The sequence below is a fragment of the Triticum dicoccoides genome, chromosome 4B (assembly GCF_002162155.2).
Source record: "Triticum dicoccoides isolate Atlit2015 ecotype Zavitan chromosome 4B, WEW_v2.0, whole genome shotgun sequence".
Taxonomy (NCBI): domain Eukaryota; kingdom Viridiplantae; phylum Streptophyta; class Magnoliopsida; order Poales; family Poaceae; genus Triticum; species Triticum dicoccoides.
Window position 1 is genome coordinate 597,320,360 of NC_041387.1, and position 8,999 is coordinate 597,329,358.

The following is an 8,999-nucleotide window of genomic DNA, read 5'->3' on the forward strand; positions in this document are numbered from 1 at the left end:
GGCGGCCGGAGAGAACCGGCGGCGGCGGCGGGCGGCGGCTGCGGGTGGATGGAGCGGCGGCGGCGGCGCGATGGAGGTGCGGCGGCGACGGCGGCTAGGGTTAGGATCGACTTGCGATAGATACCATATAGAAGAGATGTTTTGCCAATACAATGATAGTTGTACCGATGAGTGCTAATGCACGTATATATAATACAAGGGAAGGCCTCTGCCTCAACTATACAAGACTAGGAGGTGGGCCACAACTCCAATACACGTGCAGTACAAAATACATACTCAACACATTCATCTCACTATTGGGTCAATCCATCACAGTTCAACCCATCACAAGGGTCGAACAATGTTCCGGTAGTTCCACCTCAAGTTGGTGGAGTTGGGGCAGCAAAGGGAATGATGCCTTCTAATGTTGATGTTATCACTCCGGTTGATGGAGTTGGGGCAGCAAACGGAATGATGCCTTCTAATGTTGATGTTATCACTCCGATCTTCAAAATCGCGTGAACTTTATGTTATGTTTGAAACTGTTCCTTGTATGTTGAGAACTCTTGCATCTTGAGACTTGTAAACTTGTGGTCTATTGCTTTTATGCACTATTGCTTTTATGTGGAATGTTTTTCAGAATCAATCATTGCTTCTTTTGTTCAATGATGCCTATATGTGACATGTTCTATGTGTGATGAACTATATGCTGCTGCTGTATATGTTTCGCTACAGGAAAGAAACAGAAACAGGGAAAAAAGGCTCCTGGGCACACCATTGCCGAGGGTGGCTCTCGGCAATGACTGTGAAACTATACCAGAATGCACCCTTTACCGAGAGGCCTCTCGATAAAGTACAATAACCCGACACCTTTACCGAGAGGCCTCTCGGTAAAGGATAATAACATGTAGCCCTCCTGGCAACTTTACCAAGAGGCCTCTCGGTAAAGGAGAAAGAATTGCCGACGATGACTCTCGGCAAACTATTTTCACGGCTTTTAGGAGAAGTGATGTGGCCCTCCCCTATTGGTTGAGTTTGCCGGGAGTCACACTCGGCAAATATAGAGTTTGCCGAGAGTGGTGCTCAGCAAAGTTGGCCCTCGGCCTGCCCGCCTGGCCCCACATGTCAGGAGCTGACACGTGTCAGCATCCTACTGACTCTCTTTGCCGAGCGTGGCACTCGGCAAAGTTGGCCCTCGGCCTGTTCGCCTGGCCCCACATGTCAGGAGCTGACACGTGTCAACCACCTACTGGCTCTCTTTGCTGAGCGCGGCACTCAGCAAAGATGGCCCTCAGCCTGTTCGCCTAGCCCCACATGTCAGGAGTTGACACGTGTCAGCCACCTACTGGCTCTCTTTGCCGAGCGCGGCACTCGGCAAAGATGGCCCTCGGCCTGTTCGCCTGGCCCCACATGTCAGGAGCTGACACGTGTCAGCCACCTACTGGTTGTCTTTGCCGAGAGGGGCACTCGACAAAGTAGGCCCTCAGCTTGCTCCCCTGGTCCCACGTGTCAGGAACCGCCGTCACCGTCTGCTATCTGTTAGCTACTTTATTTTGCCGAGTGGTACTGTTTGACTCTCGGCAAAGTCTTTGCCGAGTGCCCATGTTCTGGCTCTCGGCAAACTCCTGTTTGCCGAAGAGGTGTACGCCCGGTGGCTTTTACCGAGGGTGACATTCGGCAAAGGCTTTGCTGGTGGTTTTCGTCCCTTTGCCGAGTGTCCGTGGCACTCGGCGTAGTCCAGAATTCCAGTAGTGTCGCCAACCCTAGGCGTTTACAGACCCGATGCCGCTGTACTCATCGAGTTATGCGGCCCCGAGCCTACGCACTGCCAGCCACTTCCCGTCGTTTGTTGTTGAAGACGAGAATGCAGGTGTCGTGGTCCCCAGCCTCCACCGATGACGTGGTCGTGGTTGACGCGAGCTCGTCGTGCTTTCCCATCTCACATAGAACTGTCACCTGCCTCGTGGCTCCCTCCCACCCAGTGCCACTCTCTATGGCCGCGGATCAAGCTGGCCGCCAACCCTGCCTCCTGCACCCATAAGCCTCTCCTGTCGACCCTACATATCTCAAGTCCTCAATGCGCCTCTGAACTACGCCCACACATTTCTCCCTAGCTTTCTCCATAGCAAAGTTGCGTTGCCCCATTGTGCTTGTGTGCTCATCGATGTTCAAACACCGGTGGCATCCTGTCGAGTGGGACCAAACCTTTAGTGGATTATTAGGTTAGCTGCAGAAATTGTAGGATGGAAGAATATTGTGTTGTTGTATTGTTGTGACCCTCGCAGGGGTATATATAGAGTACAACATGGAAAAGGCTTGGAGTGCAATGCAAGATATTATGTGTTTAAACTAAGTTTATCTCTATCTCTCCTTATCTCTACGTTTATACTTCTAACACCCCCTTCAGTCATAGCAGAAGTGGAGTGGACGATTACAACTGAATTTGAAGTCTTGCTCTTGTGTCGTCTTCTCCGTCGCGCCATCATCAACTACGTCTCTAATGGGTCGGCACCTATTGTGGTGACTGTGTCCCCTTCTGGCGCCTTCCTCGTCTCTCCTATGTTTCCTCACGCAGTCACAGCGGGAGTGACGTGGACACTAGCGACGACGCGGACGCTGTTGACTGGATTTGTCGCTGATGAGTAACTGTAGACGTAGCCCTCTATGTTGATGTCGAGGTAGCCGATCATGATGTTGTCGTGATCGAGATAGTCGTGGTCGATGATGTAGTCGTTGCGGATGATGAAGTTGCAAAAAGCCAGAGGCGCAAAATATGTTGGAAATATGCCCTAGAGGCAATAATAAAATGATTATTATTATATTTCCTTATTCATGATAATTGTCTATTATTCATGCTATAATTGTGTTATCCGGAAATCGTAATACATGTGTGAATAAATAGACCACAACATGTCCCTAGTAAGCCTCTAGTTGACTAGCTCGTTGATCAACAGATAATCATGGTTTCCTGACTATGGACATTGGATGTCGTTGATAACGGGGTCACATCATTAGGAGAATGATGTGATGGACAAGACCCAATCCTAAGCATAGCACAAGATCGTGTAGTTCGTTTGCTAGAGTTTTTCCAATGTCAAGTATCATTTCCTTAGACCATAAGATCGTGTAACTCCCGGATACCGCAGGAGTGCTTTGGTTGTACCAAACGTCACAACATAACTGGGTGACTATAAAGGTATACTACATGTATCCTTGAAAGTATCTGTTGGGTTGACACGGATCGAGACTGGGATTTGTCACTCCGTATGACGGAGAGGTATCTCTGGGCCCACTCGGTAATGCATCATCATAATGAGCTCAATGTGACCAAGTGTTTGGTCACGGGATCATGCATTATGGTATGAGTAAAGTGACTTGCCGGTAACGAGATTGAACGAGGTATTGGGATACCGACGATCGAATCTCGGGCAAGTAACGTACCGATTGACAAAGGGAATTCTATACGGGATTACTTGAATCCTCGACATCGTGGTTCATCCGATGAGATCATCGAGGAGCATGTGGGAGCCAACATGGGTATCCAGATCCCGCTGTTGGTTATTGACCGGAAAGCTGTCTCGGTCATGTCTGCATGATTCCCGAACCCGTAGGGTCTACACACTTAAGGTTCGGTGACGCTAGGGTTGTAGAGATATTAGTATGCAGAAACCCGAAAGTTGTTTGGAGCCCCGGATGAGATCCCGGACGTCACGAGCAAGGTTGTAAGAATCGCGATTCTGTTATACGAGTCTACGATTTTACGATCAAAACTAAGCCCTATGATTCTACGATTTTAGTTCATAGAATCTACGTTTCTACGATCCTGATAGTGAAGATTCTACGATTTGTGATCCTACCATCGGAGCTCCGATTCGATTCGAAATCACGATTCTGATAGCCTTGGTCACGAGGAGTTCCGGAATGGTCCGGAGGTAAAGAATTCTATATAGGAAGTCCAGTTTCGGCCACCGAGAAAGTTTCGGGGGTCACCGGTATTGTACCGGGACCACCGAAAGGGTCCCGAGGGTCCACCGGGTGGGGCCACCTATCCCGGAGGGCCACGTGGGCTGAAAGGGGAAGGGAACCAGCCCCTGGTGGGATGGTGCACCCCCCTTGGGCCTCCCCTGCGCCTAGGGTTGGAAACCCTAGGGGGGGGGCCCACTTGACTTGGGGGGCAAGTCCCCCCCTAGGCCGCCCCCCTTGGATATGGGATCTCCAGGGCCGGCGCACCCCCCTAGGCCCCCTATATAAAGAGGGGGGAGGGAGGGCAACCGCACCCTAGTCCCTGGCGCCTCCCTCTCCCCCCGTACCACCTCTCCCTCTCGCTGAGCTTGGCGAAGCCCTGCCGAGATCGCCGCTGCTTCCACCACCACGCCGTCGTGCTGCTGGATCTCCATCAACCTCTCCTTCCCCCTTGCTAGGAGGAGACGTCTTCCCCAACCGTACGTGTGTTGAACACGGAGGTGCTGTCCGTTCAGCACTAGGATCATCGGTGATTTGGATCACGACGAGTACGAATCCCTCAACCCCGTTCTCTTGAACGCTTCCGCTCGCGATCTACAAGGGTATGTAGATGCACTCCTCTATCTTGTTGCTAGATGAACTCCATAGATTTATCTTGGTGAAGCGTAGATTTTTTTTTTATTTTCTACAACGTTCCCCAACAATGGCATCATGAGCTAGGTCTATGCATAGTTTGTTTGCACGAGTAGAACACAAATTTGTTGTGGGCGTAGATGTTGTCAATTTTCTTGCCACTACTAGTCTTATTTTGCTTCGGCGGCATCGTGGGATGAAGCGGCCCGGACCGACCTTACACGTACTCTTACGTGAGACAGGTTCCACCGACTGACATGCACTAGTTGCATAAGGTGGCTAGCGGGTGTCTGTCTCTCCCACTTTAGTCGGAGTGGATTCGATGAAAAGGGTCCTTATGAAGGGTTAATAGAAATTGGCATATCACGTTGTCGCTTTTACGTAGGTAAGAAACGTTTTTGCTAGAACCCTATTGCAGCCACGTAAAAACATGCAACAACAATTAGAGGACGTCTAACTTGTTTTTGCAACATATGCCTTGTGATGTGATATGGCCAAAAGTTGTGATGAATGATATATATGTGATGTATGAGATCATGTTCTTGTAATAGGAATCACGACTTGCATGTCGATGAGTATGACAACCGGCAGGAGCCATAGGAGTTGTCTTAATTATTGTATGACCTGCGTAGTAGAAGTAATAGTTGGCGAGAAACTTCATGGAGACACGATGATGAAGATCATGATGATGGAGATCATGGTGTCATGCCAGTGACGAAGATGATCATGGCACCCCGAAGATGAAGATCAAAGGAGCTATATGATATTGGCCATATCATGTCACTATTTGATTGCATGTGATGTTTATCATGTTTTTGCATCTTATTTGCTTAGAATGACGGTAGTAAATAAGATGATCCCTCATAATAATTTCAAGAAAGTGTTCCCCCTAACTGTGCGCCGTTGCAAAAGTTCGTTGTTTCGAAGCACCACGTGATGATCGGGTGTGATAGATTCCAACGTCCACATACAACGGGTGTAAGACAGATTTACACATGCAAAACACTTAGGTTAACTTGACGAGCCTAGCATGTACAGACATGGCCTCGGAACACAAGAGACCGAAAGGTCGAACATGAGTCGTATGGAAGATACGATCAACATGGAGATGTTCACCGATGATGACTAGTCCGTCTCACGTGATGATCGGACACGGCCTAGTTGACTCGGATCATGTATCACTTAGACGACTAGAGGGATGTCTAATCTGAGTGGGAGTTCATTAAATAATTTGATTAGATGAACTTAATTATCATGAACTTAGTCTAAAAACCTTTGCAAAAATGTCTTGTAGATCAAATGGCCAACGCTCATGTCAACCTCAACTTCAACACGTTCCTAGAGAAAACCAAGCTGAAAGATGACGGCAGCAACTATTCGGACTGGGTCCGGAACCTGTGGATCATCCTCATAGCTGCCAAGAAAGCATATGTCCTAGAAGGACCGCTAGGTGAAGCACCCATCCCAGAGAACCAAGACGTTATGAACGCTTGGCAGTCACGTGCTGATGATTACTCCCTCGTTCAGTGCGGCGTGCTTTACAGCTTAGAACCGGGGCTCCAAAAGCGTTTTGAGCAACACGGAGCATATGAGATGTTCGAGGAGCTAAAAATGGTTTTCCAAGCTCATGCCCAGGTCGAGAGATATGAAGTCTCCAACAAGTTCTATAGTTGTAAGATGGAGGAAAATAGTTTTGTCAGTGAGCACATACTCAAAATGTCTGGGTTGCACAACCGCTTGTCCCAGCTGGACATCAACCTCCCGGACGAGGCGGACATTGACAAAATCCTTCAGTCGCTCCCACCTAGCTACAAGAGCTTTGTGATGAACTACAATATGCAGGGGATGGTGAAAATTATTCTGAAGTATTTTCAATGCTGAAATCAGCGGAGGTAGAAATCAAAAAGGAGTATCAAGTGTTGATGGTCAATAAAACCACTAGTTTCAAGAAAGGCAAGGGTAAGAAGAACTTCAAGAAGGACGGCAAGGGAGTTGCCGCGCCCGGTAAACCAGTTGCCAGGAAGAAGCCAAAGAATGGACCCAAACCTGAGAGTGAGTGCTTTTATTGCAAGGGAAAGGGACACTGGAAGCGGAACTGCCCCAAATACTTAGCGGAGAAGAAGGCCGGCAACACTAAAGGTATATGTGATATACATGTAATTGATGTGTACCTTACCAGTACTCGTAGTAGCTCCTGGGTATTTGATACCGGTGCGGTTGCTCATATTTGTAACTCAAAGCAGGAGCTGCGGAATAAGCGGAGACTGGCGAAGGACGAGGTGACGATGCGCGTCGGGAATGGTTCCAAGGTCGATGTGATCGCCGTCGGCACGCTGCCTCTACATTTACCTACGGGATTAGTTTTAAACCTCAATAATTGTTATTTAGTGCCAGCTTTGAGCATGAACATTGTATCTGGATCTCGTTTAATATGAGATGGCTACTCATTTAAATCCAAAAATAATGGTTGTTCTATTTATATGAGAGATATGTTTTATGGTCATGCCCCGCTGGTCAATGGTTTATTCTTGATGAATCTCAAACGTGATGTTACTCATATTCATAGTGTGAATACCAAAAGATGTAAGGTTGATAACGATAGTCCCACATACTTGTGGCACTGCCGCCTTGGTCACATTGGTGTCAAGCGCATGAAGAAGCTCCATGCTGATGGACTTTTAGAGTCTCTCGATTATGAATCATTTGACACATGCGAACCATGCCTCATTGGCAAAATGACCAAAACTCCGTTCTCCGGAACAACGGAGCGAGCAACCAACTTATTGGAGATCATACATACTGATGTGTGCGATCCAATGAGCGTTGAGGCTCGTGGAGGCTATCGTTATGTTCTCACTCTCACTGATGACTTAAGTAGATATGGGTATGTCTGCTTGATGAAACACAAGTCTGAGACCTTTGAAAGGTTCAAGGAATTTCAGAATGAGGTAGAGAATCAACGTGAGCGAAAAATAAAGTTCTTACGATCAGATCGTGGAGGAGAATATTTAAGTCATGAATTTGGTACACACTTAAGGAAATGTGGAATCGTTTCACAACTCACGCCGCCTGGAACACCTCAGCGTAATGGTGTGTCCGAACGTCGTAATCGTACTCTATTGGATATGGTGCAATCTATGATGTCACTCACTCATTTACCGCTATCATTTTGGGGATACGCTCTAGAGACAGCTACATTCACTTTAAATAGGGCACCGTCTAAATCCGTTGAGATGACACCGTATGAATTATGGTTTGGGAAGAAACCTAAGCTGTCGTTTCTAAAAGTTTGGGGATACGATGCTTATGTCAAGAAACTTCAACCTGAAAAGCTCGAACCCAAGTCGGAAAAATGCGTCTTCATAGGATACCCTAAGGAAACCATTGGGTATACATTCTACCTTAGATCTGAAGGCAAGATCTTTGTTGCCAAGAACTGGTCCTTTCTAGAGAAAGAGTTTCTCTCGAAAGAAGTAAGTGGGAGGAAAGTAGAACTCGATGAAGTACTACCTCTTGAACCGGAAAGTAGTGCAGCTCAGGAAGATGTTCATGTGGTGCCTACACCGACTGGAGAGGAAATTAAAGATGATTATCAAGGTACTTCGAATCAAGTTGCTACTGAACTTCATAGGTCCACAAGGACACGTTCCACACCAGAGTGGTATGGCAACCCTGTCCTAGAAATCATGTTCTTAGACAACGGTGAACCTTCGAACTATGAAGAAGCGATGGCGGGCCCAGATTCCAACAAATGGCTTGAAGCCATGCAATCCGAGATAGGATCCATGTATGAAAACAAAGTATGGACTTTGACAGACTTGCCCTATGATCGGCGAGCGATAGAAAATAAATGGATCTTTAAGAAGAAGACAAACGCGGATGGTAATGTTACCATCTATAAAGCTCGACTTGTCGCTAAGGGTTATCGGCAAATTCAAGGGGTTGACTATGATGAGACTTTCTCTCCCATAGCGAAGCTGAAGTCCGTCCGATTCATGTTAGCAATTGCCGCATACTATGATTATGAGATATGGCAAATGGACGTCAAAACGGCATTCCTTAACGGCTATCTTAAGGAAGAACTGTATATGATGCAGCCGGAAGGTTTTGTCGATCCTGAGAATGCTAACAAGGTATGCAAGCTCCAACGATTCATTTATGGGCTGGTGCAAGCATCTCGGAGTTGGAACATTCGCTTTGATGAGATGATCAAAGCGTTTGGGTTTATGCAGACTTATGGAGAAGCATGTGTTTACAAGAAAGTGAGTGGGAGCTCTGTAGCATTTCTCATATTATATGTGTATGACATACTTTTGATGGGAAATGATATAGAACTTTTGGATAGCATTAAGGCCTACTTGAATAAGTGTTTTTCAATGAAGGACCTTGGAGAAGATGCTTACATATTAGGCATCAAGATCTAT